General features: G+C 46.7%; 1 long non-coding RNA gene across 2 annotated transcripts; it reads right to left on the bottom strand.

Annotated features, from left to right (window-relative positions):
* Positions 1-8995: 8995 nt before the first annotated feature.
* Positions 8996-15852, bottom strand: LOC134526339 (uncharacterized). Of its 2 annotated transcripts, XR_010073943.1 has the most exons (4): positions 15628-15852; positions 14972-15152; positions 12890-13088; positions 8996-9085 (listed from the first exon to the last, which is right to left on the bottom strand). It is a non-coding gene; the product is annotated as an uncharacterized LOC134526339 (long non-coding RNA). The 2 variants fall into 2 exon arrangements; XR_010073944.1 differs by lacking the exon at positions 14972-15152.
* Between the last annotated feature and the right edge of the window lie 386 nt (positions 15853-16238).

Below are 16238 nucleotides of genomic sequence, written 5' to 3'. Positions count from 1 at the left end.
TTCTCCATGAACACAGGTGTGGACAAGACCAAAGCTGAAAGGCGTGCAAGCTCCCGCCTGTGTGCCAGCCTGGGCGTATTGCAAGATGGAGACGTTTGCAACTTCACATGCTGCACCATGGATGGGATTTCTTCTTGTCAGGAGTGTTTATCTTTGGGATCCTGCTATTGACGGGGCATCACAGACAGGATTACCAAAAGCATGCTGTTTGCTGCTGCATTCACCTCCACCTTGGAGCCACAGCCAGGCCTTCCCAGACAGCTCCTTCTCCGGAGCTTCACAAGGAGACGACAAGCCCAGGCAGGCCATCTGTGCCAGCCGCTGTGCTTCAGCAAGGCAGCTCAGGCTGGGGCATGTTCCAGCAGCTCTTCTGTGCTTCTCCTGTACCCGAGTTGGGGATGCATCAAGTGCTTCAGTTTACAGGGCCATCAGCCTGGCAGCTTTCCTCAGCACTAAATTTATTTTTTAAAGTTACATCAGTGTTGTACCCAGAGGGACTGGAGGAACAGATGCAGCCTGTGAAGTCTGGCTTTAATTCACCTGCCTCATTTAATTTCCTGCCCTGCCTTCTAATCAATGAGTCTGCACTAGCGACCCTGGGAATACAGAGGTTTTTTCATATAGAGGAGAATTCAGCGCAGTGGCTGTGCCGGCTGAGCTCTCGGGGTCTCGAGCAGGCTGTCTCATCTCTCCTGTGAGGCCACTTCATTACGGATCTCCCTCCCGCAGAAGTGCTTGCACGCACTCTCCAACCCGTGGCAGCTGCTCCACGTTTCCTTGCAGGGGCCGGCTGGCACAGGGCAGCTGTGCCATGTTAGCCTCTCTTAGTCAGGCCGGCTGTGTGGCATTCCCTCCTGGAAGTGCCCTCCTTCCAGGTGTTCCTGGTTTTCAGCCACATGGCTTGCTTTTCAGGGCCACACGCTGCTTTCTGGGGCTCTGCCCCCATGGTGGCTCTGCTGTGCTACCTCAGACAGGCTGCTGAGGCCAAATGTGCCTCGTTACCTCCAGCAACATCGTGGGACCAGTGGTGCTTCGCAGGGGCTCCTTTCTCGAGGCAGCTGTGCTGATGCTCCCTCACAGGGCTGTCAGGCCATCGTGCCATACTGGCCCTGTGGTGTGTTGCTTCCCAGGTGTCCCTTCACCGAGGACAGTAGCACCATGTCACCTCAAAGGTGCCTTCAGGACTACATTGCCTCAGACGCTCAGGGCTATCAGGAAGCCTCGCTGAAAGGGTTTCTGGCACTTTTGCTTTGGTTAAGCAGATTCCCAGTGTCCTGTGTTTTTTGAGCGCGTGTTAATTCCAGGCAGTGCTGCTCACTTGCTTAATCAGCTGGTGTCAAACCCCTGGGAGACAGAAAGGTTGTCTTTAGCTGGTAGCACCTATTTTGTGACGTTGCTGCTTTACCTCGCGTATTATAATCTGTATCAGATTGCTCTTTGCCTGCTAAAATGGACAATTAGGATCCAGTTGTAATGCAAATTGCATGGTGGAATAAAAACCGTGGGGAACAAAATCACAAATAAGTATTTATGTCAGCCTTTGTTACCGCGTGATGGGTCCCGCTCAGTTACTGCTCGCTGTGAAGCATCAGACAGAAGAGAACCTGGTGTGCCTTTGTGTTTTATAGGCACAAGCTGCTGAGCTGCTCTGTGTACGACTGCCTTTAGGCACTCGCGGGCCCCGATAATGTGTATGTGTGCAAACCTAACAGACAGATTGCCGCCTACACTGGAAATTTCATGATTGCCTTGTTTTTTCAAGGCTCTGTTTTAGATACTGCAGGCCAAACCCATGGGGTAATTTCCAGTCTCTCTGCACAGGGCTGAGATGACGTGGTGAGAGAAGCATAGAGATGCTGAAATTTCAATCTGCCACATATTGTGCTCCTAATACTGATAGACTTGTGAGTGTGGTGGTGTCATTGGTGTCATTGCTGTTGTTCTTGTAATTGTTGTCTTCCCATGTTTGGTGCTAAGTGTTGTAAATTAAGAGAAATATTTAAATTTGTAAAGGAACCTAAAGTTACTGTGGAATTAAACACACAGGAGTCCTGCAAATGCAAATGGAAGAGGTGCGTCTTCATTTAAAATGGCAAGCCTTATCGACGTAAAGTGATACGCTGCTGATGTAGCTGCTTTTACTGCCTGTCAGCTTTGCATTTCCCCAGGCCCTGGGTAACAACGAATCAAGCTGCATGTTTTCACAGCCAAACTCATCTTTGAGAATCGAGGTGGAATATCTGTGCTTATAAAGCATTATAGCTGGCAGTCACGGGAGGCCAGCGTGAAGGGTTAGCTGAGCTCGTACAGCACTTGTAAGATCCAGAGCGAGAGCGATGCCTGTTCATGTCCCATTGAAATGGTGGCTTCTAGAGGACAGCAAGAGTGAGAGGTGGTGAAGCCAGATGGATGAGTGGAGTTCAACGTCCTCCTAGAAGCTATGGCACATAGCTTGTATATCTACTCAGAAAAGCCATTGCAAGTACCATAAATGACTCTAAATGGCCTTATTTTCCCACTAGCAGTGAAATAAGCAGCTTCAATGGGGAGGAGTAAATCCATTTGATTGCACATGTTGCTGAGAATAACCCTCTTATTAGTTATTAGTAATAACCCAATCTATCGCTGGCAGTGTGGCCACCAAAGCAGAGCCAGCCATATCTGCCAGAGAATCATTGTATTGCTTCTAACGTTTCCAATTACAACTGAACAAGGGGAGTCGGAAAGGCCTGAAGGGAAGAAGATCTGTAGGAAGCAAAAGGCAACATGGAGAACTTGGGTTATAAACAATGCGTACGAAAAATGAAATATATCAGGGCCAATGTATCTTTTGAGGAAGACTTCTGCCAGGCAAAGCTGAGAGCTTTCCATTGCTGACTTTCTTCTAAGCCAATGCATGGTATTTGTGTGTTGGGTCACGAGATGGTGGAGGTTTTGGCTTGTTAGCTCATCTTCTGAAGGGAAGAGGGGCTTCTATACCTTGGGTGCGCGGAGCAGCAGCTGTCAAGCTCAGGGCTCCAGTCCAGGATTTAGATGAAAATTCTCCAGTGAAATCAATGGCAAAGCACCTGATCACCACGGCAGCGGTGTTCTCACACGGCAACGCCCTGGGAAATTCTCACTTGGAATAGATCAGATTCTGCTCTCATTTATGCAATTATAAATCCAGTGTAGCTCCATTTGAAACAACTGTTTTCATCCAATGCAAATGAGATCAAGATCTGGCCCGGGCTGGTTTTGTACACAATGGAAACTGACTGAATTATGGAAAACAGGAAACAAATCTAATGTAAATCTAAATGGAAATATCATGCTCTCTCTTACATCAGAATAAATTGGAAGCAAGTCTGTTGATTCTAATGGAATTCATCTGGATTTACACCAGACTGTGGCTCAGCATTTGTCAGTTGGCTGCACACCGACATCAAAACGCAAACCATGCCACCTCATCTGAATAGCTTTGAACAATTTCTTCCTTTTCCTTTACATTTAAGCAATTGCCTCTGCATCCTGATAGCTGATTAGCCTGTTCAAACAAATAAACCCCTGCAAACAGACATCAACAAATGAGCCCTGCTCTCGCTAGCATTTTCAGAACCTATGATGAATCTGAAGTACTGAGTCACTTAAACTTGCTCCTGTTCCTCTGCGTTCACAACGTAGAGCAGTAGGATTGAGCTCACGGGAGGACAGACCTTAGCAACAGCTATTCTGATTTCCCCAAAGTATGTCGAATTCATTGCCTTCCCACCTGCAATAGTCAGGGCCAGCTATTTCCTAGGATGCACAGGAGACCTTTCAGTGGATAAACAAAGTATTGTCATCCTTCTACTCTTGCTGCGCTCAGTCAGATGGCCAGAACGGAGCCATAACCCTCCCTAATGGATCTAATAGGAGGAAATTGTGTCATGCTCTGTTCCCACGGGCAAGTTACTGCTCCCCTCTGTGCAGCTGGCCATGGGAGCCTGCTGCTCATGGGCACCCTTCATGGGAAAGTTCGTGTCTGAGCAGCAAATGTGACTCCCTGGTGAAAGTCACTGTAAAAGCGCAAAGTCTGAGTAAGAGCGCAGCCACGTCAGCCCCTTCCCTTCAATCTCAGCTACCCCAGCTTCTTACACAGTTCAGTTTTTAATCTGTGTTCATGTTTCTCCTTGGATAATTAGTAAAATCTATCATAATTAAAACAAGAGGAGGAGAGGAAGACACACAAACAAACTAAAGCCTTAAGCCAATGGGATCCAGGGAGGGTCAAAGCCATTACTCAAATCCAAATCTTGCTGGTAACCAGGCAAACGTGGTAATAACCGTGATGGAGAGTGTTTTTGGAAAGCTGGATAACTGTTTGCCTGCACACCCTTCTCTCAAGGGACTGGCGAGAGCCTGATGTCTGAATTCCACAGAGCCTGGCCTGCACCCAGTCTCCTGGGGAGAAGAGCCAGGGGAGCGCTGCGGTCAGCAGCCCTCCTTTCTGTTTCTCTGCCACTGATTTTCTGTGGGATCCTCACAAAGTGAACTGGGCAAGATTTTCACAAGTGGCCCCTGCCTACGGCTGCTGTACATGTTCAGCCTGAGACACGCACAATCACCCTTTGCTGGATCGTTAGCGACACAGCGCACATGGATCTCGACCAGCATCTGAAGGTGCCAGCCACTACCTCTCAGAATCTTTATGTTCCCATCTGTAAATTGCTATAATAAATACTTTCCTGATTTTATAAAGGTATTAAAGCCTCTCTAATGAAACAGAGGCCCTCAAAGAGGTGTGACTATTATGGCTTACTCTTGCTTAGGCTCATTCCTGCAGGTCAGCTGTGCTTAATTTGTGAGAGCTTTCTCACTGCTGGCACTGCAGACCCTATGTGGCACGCAGCGTCTTGCTATCTTGTTTCTGCTCTTTACAGCATCACCTGGAATAAACGCCTGCAGCCAGGATACACCTGACAGTTGTGCTGTTGATACACAAACAAAAGCTCCAGCTTACTCATTGCTCACAGCCTCTATAACTCTCTTTGCCACGTACCACAGGCTTATTTCATCCATGTCGGTGAAGTTGGCATATGTGAGCTCAGAAGCAAAGAGAAAGCAGAAATGAGAAGTAACTGGGTCCCAGCCCAATCCCAGCTCTCTTCAAGAACGCACCACATGCAGCCACGGGCAGCACTGGACTGCGAAGTACGTGTATTCCTAGGGAACCAGCTAACGCCAATTTGCCAGGCTCCTTGGAGAGTCTCAGCAGCATCACTACTCTTTACCCACTGCCTGTAAATGATCTTCCTGCACATGATAATAAAACCTGTACTGAGGTAGGTGTAATAGCACCACCAAATACAGAGTCAAGAGAGAATCACAATTGCAGAGACATTTTCTGCTCCAGCAATACCAGAAGATGGGGAGCAGTTATTTGCTTTTATAGGAATAAAACTCTTTAGGTAAGGACCTTAAAAGTGGGAATAATTGTAATTTACTGTTCACAGCATGCAGTGGGGAATCAGGCCCAAGCTTGTAGCTACAACCTTTAGCTATAAACGCTGTGGACTGGACTGTGCTGTGCAGAGCTTTACCGAGCGACTAGTCACATTGATTTCAGAACAGCTTTCCCCAGGGTACGGCACTGCTTTATGCGAGCATGGATGTGAGACCCTGTGCTTGATTCTGACCTTGTATTCTGAAAAATCGAGTGATTTTCGGTGGGTACGTGCCTGACTTACTTGAAAACGCATGTAGCCTGGCTTCAAGAGCTGATACAACCTTGATAAGATTCTTATTAAGTTATTCTTCTGATTAAACCCTATCTACGTTAGGCAGTATCCTATCCATTTCAGCATGGAGACTCTTGTGAACACAGAGCTGGGTCTTATGTCAGAAATCAGGTTTGGCCATGATGGCAATAGAACAGGTTAGCCTATAAGCCCAAAGTAAATTTGCAAACTACATCTGTTTAAAAAGAAATGCATTAATAGATTCTATGACTGATCTCCTGAAATGTCATTTGAATAGTTTTGACTGTGCATTTGTTTTATTCCTGGGAAATTTTGGAGTACAAAAAGACTTTTATTTTCCTTTTTCATTTGCCAAGAATCTCTTTGAAACTTCTTTGTAATATAGACTGGGGCTTGGACCAGATCGCTAGCTCACATAAACAGACATATCTCTATTGACTTCTCTAAAGAGATGCTGATGTGCACGAGCTGAGGATTGAGGACAAGAAAATGAAACCAAGAAACTGCTAGGTATGAAGCTTTTTGACCAGGGAAGTAGTTACTCCAAGAAATGTGTTATTGCCTAAAAAAGTGATTCTTCCAAAATCGGTTCTTCTTCTACCTCTTTGGAATATGAACGTCTAGAATGTGTCTTACTGACCCAGTGCTGTCCTTCAATCAATCCCTTTTTATGCTGATAGTTTGAGGACTTTCCCGCTGTCTGCTCTGCCTCCCAGGGCACGTGCAGGTAATACTAGATGGTTTGAATTAAAATATTGCATTGTGAAAAAAGTCACAATAAGTTTTTTAAATATAAAGCTTTTGGTGATAGTGCCTGACTGTGAATTGGAGAATGTGGTGGTGTGGGAGTGAATCTGGATTATTTTAGGCGATTTTAATGCTTCTAAAAGCAAGTGCCTGAAAGCCATATGCTAGGAATGCAACTGATAATGTACATGGACTGATGTGTATAGAGATGCCTGGGTGAAGAAGGAGAGACCGGGATGTAAGGCAGAAGCAGGATAGAGCTCTGAGTAAGGAGAGCCACCCATAGACTAATGAGACACTAAAATTAGGAATCGAAGGAGGAAAAAGGAAGAACAAGTAACTGGAGCCTTTGTCTAGCCCTAAGCACTGAAGGCCATTCTTACTGTAGGGCACCCTTGCCGGCTGCTGGTAGAGAGGCCTGGATGCCCCAGTACCAAGTGCTCAGAGAGATGTTCAGAAGGGAGTCTGGACGTGACGTTATGAGGCAAGACTGTATGACAATGGAGAGGGTAAAAAATGCGATTCAGGGTTTAAGCCAGGGCTAGTTTAAGGTACACCAGGCTAGACCTGCCCAGTTCTGGTTTCTCACAACTTCTTCTGAAGCTTTTAGAACAGCAAAAGGATGCCAGAAGAGAAAAATCTCCTGCTGCTAAGCCTCCACCATCACTGGGGAGGTGACTTTTTTGTAGTTTAATAGCAAGTTGTCAGTTTTCAAGCCTGTCTGTGCAGTGCCTTTCTCCCACAGCGAGTAGCTCATTTCAGCAAGGAGTTATTCCTGGTACATATGAAAAAGAAAGGAGCTTCCTTTTTTCTTTAAAGGAGAGAAGAAATAGTCTTCCTGACAGAATCCTAGTGATGATATTGAGCTATCAAAGGCTGGGAGAACTCCCTAAAAACATTAATTATGGTAATGCCTAAAGCAGCAAAAGCTACGCTGAGAGATGACATGAGAAGGGTGCCCTTGGCGAGACGTAGGGCCAGTCCCTCAGGAGCGTGTGCCAGAGACCAACTGCAGGCGCTTGAGGAAGGAACACAAGACCAGGGGATGCTTGGAAGTGTCTGTTTTCTCTATTCCAGCTTCTGGAGGCTCATGCCCTGCCCAGCACCTCTTCTCCTTCTTGTCTCTGTTGACTGAATTTTGTTTCTATTTTCTTTCACTTCGAGCATGGGGGAAGAAGGGGAAGCAGGTCTACAAAGCAATTTCCAGTGTACTTCCCTGTCTGTCTGCTCTGTACAAATAGTTGTTTTTCTTAGGGATAAAGGCGGAAGATAATTCCTTTAAGTGGCAATTAAGCTCCAGGTGGCTGCAGAAAGCTGCAGCTTTCTCCAGCTCCTACAGAGACACAGCTTGAGCCACAGGTTTCCCTGCTTCCCTAAACCAGGAGATTTTTTCCCTGTCTCTTTTGTGGCTGGCAGTGATTACGGCCCCACTCCTCCAGGGTAGCCCAAAGTGATTGGAGCAGCGGGGAAAATGACAAACTGAGGATGCTCCAAAACTGGATGTGTCCTCTTTCTGAAATGCACTAATTTTACAGAGCAGGGAATAGTTTCCTCTTGATCCTGATTTGAACTCCTTGTGTTTCACCTGCAACACCTCTGTTTTCCAAGTACCGAGTTCAGTGCAATCTCCTTTTACTCCTGCTGTGCTGGCAAATGTTGGAAAGAGACTTTTGATCATGTTGGATGGATTACTGTGGGCTGATGGAGCAATACTTGCACTCCAAGACTCAAAGTGAGTCTCATCAGCAGACGTGTGTGATCAGTTTGGCTCATTAGTTAATGAGGTTAATGAGGACACCTGTATGAGCCATCTGATATGAAAGGGGACGTGTCTAGCCATAGCGATTGCTCAAGATGACACAGCAAATCACTGGCAGAGCTGGGAGCAAGCAGAGCACAGCAGGGCAGGGCTTTATCTTCAGGCCTCCTCCGGGTCTGAAGTCATCCCGTCCACCCTTTGGAGCAAGTGGACGGACGCAGCCGTGAGCTTGAGGAGACGGCTCAAATTCAGTCTGATGCTGGGCTTGTGCAACGGGGAGATACCAGATATCAGCATGCAGTCTGGGTTGGAAATATTCTCCACTATCAGTGAGGCTCGTGAACCTTAAGAAAGCTTCAAAGCCTACCCACACCTCCATTTGCAAAGAAACATGAGCCGCTAACTCAGAGGATCTCCCTTTCCCAGACAGGTTTATTATCAATGGGATCAAATAGTGGGATGTTACCATTTCTACCTGGTTTTAATGATTTATTGCCCCTGAATTATGCACCATTGGCGACAGTAATTTTCTCTGATTTGGACAGGTGGATGGAATTACGGTTCCCTCTGTTTGGTGTGCTAACAGAATCAGAATTAATATTTTGTCTTGCTTGGCTTATCTTAGCTAGACAGTAGCTATTATTTCACCTACTCTGTTTCTCTTCCCCCTCCCTACCACAACTAAAATAATTTGATTTTGAGCTATACTTGAAGCAGGACTCACCTCAAATCAGACTTCAAATTCCTTGACTGGAGCACGATCTCAATGCTATCAATCTCCACCCCGTCTGAGCACAGTCAGTCATGTAATAGGATGGATCAAGTCGGGAGAACACATTTTGTGGGTCACGGCAGACACCTGCACACAAACACACGCACATATGTGACTTTCTGTGCGTGCAAGCCAGCATGGGGCAGAGTGAGAAACTGCTTTGCAGCAGCCAGCACGGCACATGGTCCTGTGCCCCATGCCATGGCCTCAGGGCCGTGCAATCCCTCGTGGAGATCACGGTTATGTCCCTGCAAGTGTCGGTCAGCGCACAGGCAGAGGAGCGTTGCTGTGCACTCCTGCTACAGGGCTCCGAGCGTGTCTGTGCACACCTGGCTGTGCGTGTGTATGCTGAGAGGCAAGTGCGTGAGAGCAAGAAGGATTTGATTACTCACAACGTGCTTTTCCTCTGCCCTTTCTTTTTCTACTTTCTTCCCACTCGTGCTGAATTACAGTCACCACCACTGGTCTTTGCCTCCCAGTGTGGGACGCTGTGTTGTGTTAGATTCTATACATATTGCATTGTTTGCCTTCTTTTTTTCCCTTTCCCCTCCCTGCTCATGGTTGTTTGTTTTCTCTTCATGTGTGGCATCAAAAGGCCGTTTGAACAGCAGCCATCCAATCCGAATGAAAGGGGATGTTGCTGTTGGAAGATCCAACAGAAGCTTGAACAGAACTGATACTAAATTATGAATTAGCTGGAGATTTTTCTCACCTCTTTTCTTTCTCTTTATTTTTTCTTGCTTTTTTCTTTCCTCCCTGTCTATTTTCCTAACCCTTATTAAAATGTGCTGGGCACAAAACCGTAATGAAGGGCCGGACTCATCATTTTTGTTTATGGCAAACCCAAGTGGAACAGAACTCCAAATGGGCTCTGGTTGAGTCCCATCTCCCTCCATAAAGAGTGCAATAAATATCAGCCGCATTGATTTTCCTTCCCCATGAACCCTTTGCTATTTGTTCTGGTCTAAGCGCACTGTGTTTTCCTCTAAGGTTCCTTTTGCTCTAACTGTTCTATTATCTGTTGTTGTTGTTAATCTGTGTTGAGTATGTAATTGAGATCCTAAGAGGGAGGTTAAGAGAAACCCCCTCGGGAAAACATCTGACCTACATGAAGAAAGAGGAAAAAATAAAATAAATAACCCAAGCCATTGAGGCCAACTCCTTCGTTTACCTGGCGGAGCCATTTCCTTTATCAAGGGCTCTCATCCACCCCAGGCTTAGCTCTCTTTCTGTAATTAGTTGTATGTATGCGTTTTTAACCTCTACTTGATTTTTGCATTGATTTCTTTGCCCTGGGGGGACATTTGCCTGTTGATTCCCTAGGCCTGACTCTCCCATTACCTGCAGTTGTCTGCTGAACTGGTGCTACAGTCAGGGACGTGGTAGGCAGAGGTAGGTTGTGGCCCCTTCCTCTTCCCATTTGCATGCTGCGATCTAACCTGGCCAAAGTGATACAGTACGCGTTGGGGGGTGATCACAGAATCACAGAATGGTAGGGTTGGAAGGGACCTCTGGAGATCACTTAGTCCAACCCCCTGCCAGAGCAGGGTCACCTACAGCATGTGATGTAGAACATGTCTCAAAGCACAGATGACAGCTACTTAAATCCCCTTGGATTTCCCAGGGAACAAGGCGTAGGCATGGCTGAAAGACTCCTGAGAGACTGTCTGGGAAAGGCGTGTTCAACCTCAGACGCCGCTCACCCACTTTCTATCCACCGCTGGCCACCTGATCCGGGCAGTCTGTGTCCTGAGCACTTGAACTTCCCGTCTCCCTTGTTCAGCTGCTGCCGCAGGGATGTATTGCAAATACACCGAATCCATTATTGCCTGCTCACTGTACCAGTTCCCGAATCTCAGCAGATAAAGAGTTCTTAGTGTTTTCTTAATGTCTCTTTGTAGTTTATTAGAGGCCTAGGAGGCATGTGGGGGAAATGAGAATGTGACTCAGAAATCCCTGTTCTGAGTCACGTGCTTCCTTTGCAATCTCATTTGTAACCAGACTATTAAAAGTGAATTATCTGAGCCAAGTGGCAATGCTGAAGCATAAAGGCTGGGGGGAAGGAAGTAACACTTCCCTCTGGTGTCCCCAGATGCAACCAGCTTAGTTCAGCCAGTTTAATCTGCCCCTTTCTGCCCACACTGGGGTTTTTGCTGTTACTACAGGAGGATTGTTGGTGCTGACAGTTGGGGACGTGGGTGGCTGGATTCCCCCTCCAGACCTGAGGAAAAAGTGTCCGTCTTGGCTGCAGCACGGGGGTGTCTTCATGCTCTTGACATGAAGCTGGGGAGAGGGAGTTGCCCATGTGATGCCAGCTCCGCTCTCCCTGAAGAAGCCGGCAATGTGTGCTCATAGCCCAGAAAGCAGCTGTATCCTGGGTTGTATCAAAAGCAGCGTGGGCAGCAGGGCGAGGGGGGAATTCTGCCCCTCTGCTCCGCTCTGTGAGATCCCCCTGCAGTGCTGCCTCCAGCACTGGGGCACCAACAGCAGAAGGACACGGAGCTGTTGGAGCCCAGAGGAGGCCCCGGAGATGCTGGGAGGGCTGGAGCCCCTCTGCTGTGGGGACAGGCTGAGAGAGCTGGGGGGGTTCAGCCTGGAGAAGAGAAGGCTCCAGGGAGACCTTACTGCAGCCTTTCAGTACTTCAAATGGGGTTATAAGAAAGAAGAGAAACTTTTTAGCAGGTCCTGCTGTGATAGGACAAGGGGTAATCACTTTAAACTAAAAGAGGGTAGATTTAGACTAGATATAAGGAAGAAATTTTTTACATGAGGGTGGGGAAACATCGACCCAGGTTGCCCAGAGAGGCAGTGGATGCCCCATCCCTCGAAAAACATTCCAGGTCAGGTTGGCCAGGGCTCTGAGCAACCTGATCTGGTTGAAGATGTCCCTGCTTATGGCAGAGGGGTTGGACTAGATGACCTTTTAAAGCTCCCTTCCAACCCAAACTATTCTATGATTCTACGATTCTATGATCTATCGATGGAGAGGCCGTGAACTGACAGCTCAACCTGCTGTCATGTTTCCATGGTATTTCCATCACGCCTGTTTCTAGGGATATCTAATAAACTGAAGCACATCGGGATGAGGGATTATCAGGTGTTAAATGGTGCTACTGAGCCAAGCCTCCTGCTCCGTTCATTACGACAGATTTCTGTTTTCTTCCAGGGACTGACTGCAATCCAAACAGAGGCAGGGTGAGGAGGTGGCCACTGGCGTGTCTGTGCCTGTGTTAAGCAGTTGGGGCTCCTCCAGGTCCTGGCTTGTCTCTTGGTGGAGGTCAGGTCCTGTTTCTGTTGAAGCAACTTTGTATCTCTCAGTAGGGACTGGATCAAGCCTCTAAGGAATTAGATTCCTCTTCAGTTCAAGTGAGCTCAACCTCTCAAAAAACTCCCTTTTGATCCCTCCTATTCTGTTCCGGAATTGCTCTGAGCGTATCTATTGACTTTCCATGGAAAGTGGACGTACCCATGTAAAAAACCTTGCTGCTGAAGGTTTTATAGAAGTAATATTGACCTTCCCATAGATGCTGAAGAGAATAGAAAGTCCTGCTTCTCTGTAAAACTAAACTAAAATTGTATTTGACGAGTTCTATAAAATGCTTATAGATTTTTATTTTTTCTACTTTGGCCAAAACATCTTTTTTTCCCACAAAGGCTGGAGGCAGAATGTTTACAGAGGAGGAGGAAACACTTTTTTGAAAAATATTTGTCCTGGCAAATCGTTGCAAATTTGTAAGCTCCCAGATGCATCTAAATAAATAATAGCAGAACTTTGGCTGCATTTGCAAAAAAATACGTTGGATTTATGGGCTTGTTTCAGGTATAATCGGGATCTCAGTTAGGCTTATAGAGTATTTACAAGCTTTATATAGTGTACAATGGAAGCAGTACCTGTGCAGTCTTGTGGGAAGTAAATCCAGGTTGCACCCACTCCAAAACCAGGTCAAGCTCTATTTTTATTGGCAAGCCTCTGGCTGCTGCAGTCGTGCCCTACTGTGGCCACAGGCTCCCGGATCCTCCCAGAGATGTTGCAGATTTTCAGGTGGAGACATCCGTTCCTTCCTTGGCTGAAAAGGTGAGTCTCTGCACACTGGGAGAAAACAAATGGTTCAGGGTTAGGTTGGGCCTGGAGGGATACGAGCTCCCCAGGAGGATATTAGGTTGCCAGACTTCACATGGTGCTGTGCTGGACAAGGCTGAGCTGGGCAGAGAAAGATTCGTCCAGTTTCTGAGCTGGTGTCCTGGAGGCATCCCCTGGCACCTTGTGCCTACTTTTAAAAGGTGCAGGAAAATGCCAGTTCTTCCTAAGAGCAGCTCAAATCTTCTGTTCTTGCTGCTCATTTCCTCTCGTGGCTCATATCCTGACAAGAGCTCATTGCTTATCAGCATCGCTTGCCCTAAACCCTGCACACCATCGATCATGCCTCTTCCCTCCCTAGAGTAGGAGCATCTCCGGCAATCACAGAATATCTTAAAACAAGAACTGGATCTTTATTTGCTTTGTGGCTCTCAGCTTCATGTTTCCTAAGTTTTCTGCCACAGAGAGAGCACAGAAACGTTCCTCTCATTTTTAAAGAAAGCTGAGATAATCTGTGCCACAGGAGACTGAGCACCGCAAAAGGTTTCCAAAGAATTTAAGGAGCTACCACCTAATACACTACGGCCACAAGAAACCTGTTGTCTGAGATAGCCTAAACCAACTGATTATTGGAATGTACTTAAATATCCATTAATTAAAAATGTATAAGCTCTTTCTATGTGTAAGCTTCATAACGTACATGATCCCTGCTTTCCTCCAAAACCTCCTTTCTTCCCACCGCTTCTTTTATTTCCCTATCAGCTCTCTCAGTCTTCTTTCTCTGTCTTTTCTCAGCCTCTGATGGCTTTGCTCAGTTCATCCTCTGTCATTTGTGTCTGGATCTGGAAACATTTCTCAAGACGTTTGACTCATCCATCATTTAGATAATCAGAAGGAAAAAAAACCAGTTTCCAGCTATGAACACCCATAAAAAGCACCAAGGAAAAAACCCCTCACCTTGAACTTCCCTTCCTGCTTTTCTTTTCATTCCGTTTGAGAATCTGACTTGACAGTCTTTGCTCTGGCAAAAGTCCCACTGAAGTTATTAAGGGCAAGAGCTTGTCAGGATTAAGAGGAAGGATTTGAAATATCTGTGAGTGATAGCAATATCCCCAGTTCTATTAGGCCGGATAAGTATTCGCAAAGGACATTAACCCTGGTGCCTTGAGCCAGCTGCTGACTGCCCTGGGGGGAAAGGAGATGATGTTTCCTACGGGGACACCGTTCCATAGCTGCCAGTAATAAGGTTTTGCATCCCCTCCCTTGCAGAGCTGAACTCCGACCACTTCCTCTTAAAGTATCCGTTTGACCATCAGGAACAGGGCGCTGTTAGAAATGAACGGGCAGCGAGGAGCCTACAGGGGAATTAAGACCTAAAATTTCCCGTTGGCACTGTGTCTGGGCATGCTGGTGCCCGTCGGAGACGATGGCACAGCAGGCGCAGCCCAGTCAGGCGGTTCCTGACTGCATTGCTGCTTTCAGGGCTGGATTTGGAAAGGCCACCTAAACTGCACAGCAACCAGTGGGTGCAAATGTTGGGGAACTGGAGCGAGCAGAAGCACCACAATCAGAGAGGAGTGTAAGCTGGAGTAATGTTTGCTGTCTTCCAGCAATTTAGCATCCCTTTTCTACCGATGTGAACTTCTCCTGCATCTCTGCTCCCATTTCTCAGGGAGTGACTGTTACCACAGATCTAATACTCCCTTGGGCCATTTGAGGGTAAGTACAACTCCCAGGGCAAAGAGCCAAAGGAGACTGGATCAGGAAAGGAGAAATCAGGATGGAGTCAGTTAAAAAAGCTTTCCTTACACTTTTTCACGCTTTCTTGAGCCTGGACGGATTCAGGGATGATGTGTATTCCTAGCCGGGCGCAGTGGAGGAGAGTTTACACATACCTGCTTCAGAACAGGCAGGCAGCAACCCGTGCTTTACGCAGTGAGTTGGAGTGCTGCTCCCGCCGCCTCCTCTGCTGTAATTCCTGGCCTGACACACACGGCATCTACATGTGCACGTGATTCGCCACCCCTCTTGTCAGGAGGGGATCACATTAATGCGGATGTTAAAACCAAATAAACACTGAAACAAATTTAAAACAAAAATAGCATTTCAGCGGCTGTGTTCCATTCCCACCACCCACCACCATTTATAACTAATTGGGGCTTTGTTATATTCTCTCACCCGGTGACAGATAAATACTAAACTCCACTGGTTAACAATAATCACCCTAATTATGCCAAGATGACATTTACAATACAGGCAATTGCTAATCCATTACCTCACTCTGCTGAATACTAGAACACTCAAATTAAAAGTTATTCACCCACAAAGAACAATGTTTTAGTAGCTGACACAGCTTAGTAAAGGAATTTATTAAGGTAATTTGCAGTTTTCCCATAAATAAAACATTCTAGAGTTCCCCCATCACTCCCCCCCTTTCCCCAAAATAATCTTTTGTGATAAATCTCTTTTTTTTTTTTCCCTCTCTTGTAGTGCGGTTAAAAGAATAATAATTGAAACTGTCAGACAGAGTTACGTATTTAAATTTGCTTACCTGAAAGACAACAGAAAGCTTCTCTTCCACCCCTTCAGGTTCTTTTTGGAGAGCTGGGGTGATACTTGTGGTTTGTGATGTGTAGGAGGTCACTGCTGTAAAACCTTTGCCAATGTCGGGTTTCGACGAAACCTAACGAAGGCTCTGAATGCAGCAGGGAGTTGTGACCAGCGCCGAGACGGGCAGCGTGTCGTGGTTGATGGTCCAAGCAGGATGAACCAGATGGGACTGGCAGGATTCTTTGCCCTCATCAGAGAGATGCTGAGGAGGAAGCAAAAGGGCTGTGAGTCTCCTTAAGCATGGGCTTCAACTCCAGCACAGGGGTAAATGCTGAAGCCTCTGCTTATGTGATGTCCCAAAGCAAGGCCAAACAAGAACTCAAATGGGGCTGCCTGTGTATCCCAGCCTGTGGCGAGCAGCCACGGCATGGGGAGAAAGGAGGCACCTGGAGATTTATTACAGTACCTGGAAGCCTTTTTCTTTCAGCGATCTCTTCCTCACTCTTCTCCCAGCGTTAAAACACTCACAAAAGGGGAAAATGCCCCTCAGGAAGGGAGGGATTGCCACTGACAAATATTAATGGAGGGAAGAAAGGGTTAAACAGACACAAA

The sequence above is a fragment of the Chroicocephalus ridibundus genome, chromosome 22, assembly GCF_963924245.1.
Source record: "Chroicocephalus ridibundus chromosome 22, bChrRid1.1, whole genome shotgun sequence".
NCBI lineage: Eukaryota > Metazoa > Chordata > Aves > Charadriiformes > Laridae > Chroicocephalus > Chroicocephalus ridibundus.
This window is presented reverse-complemented; position numbering and strand designations above follow the sequence as displayed.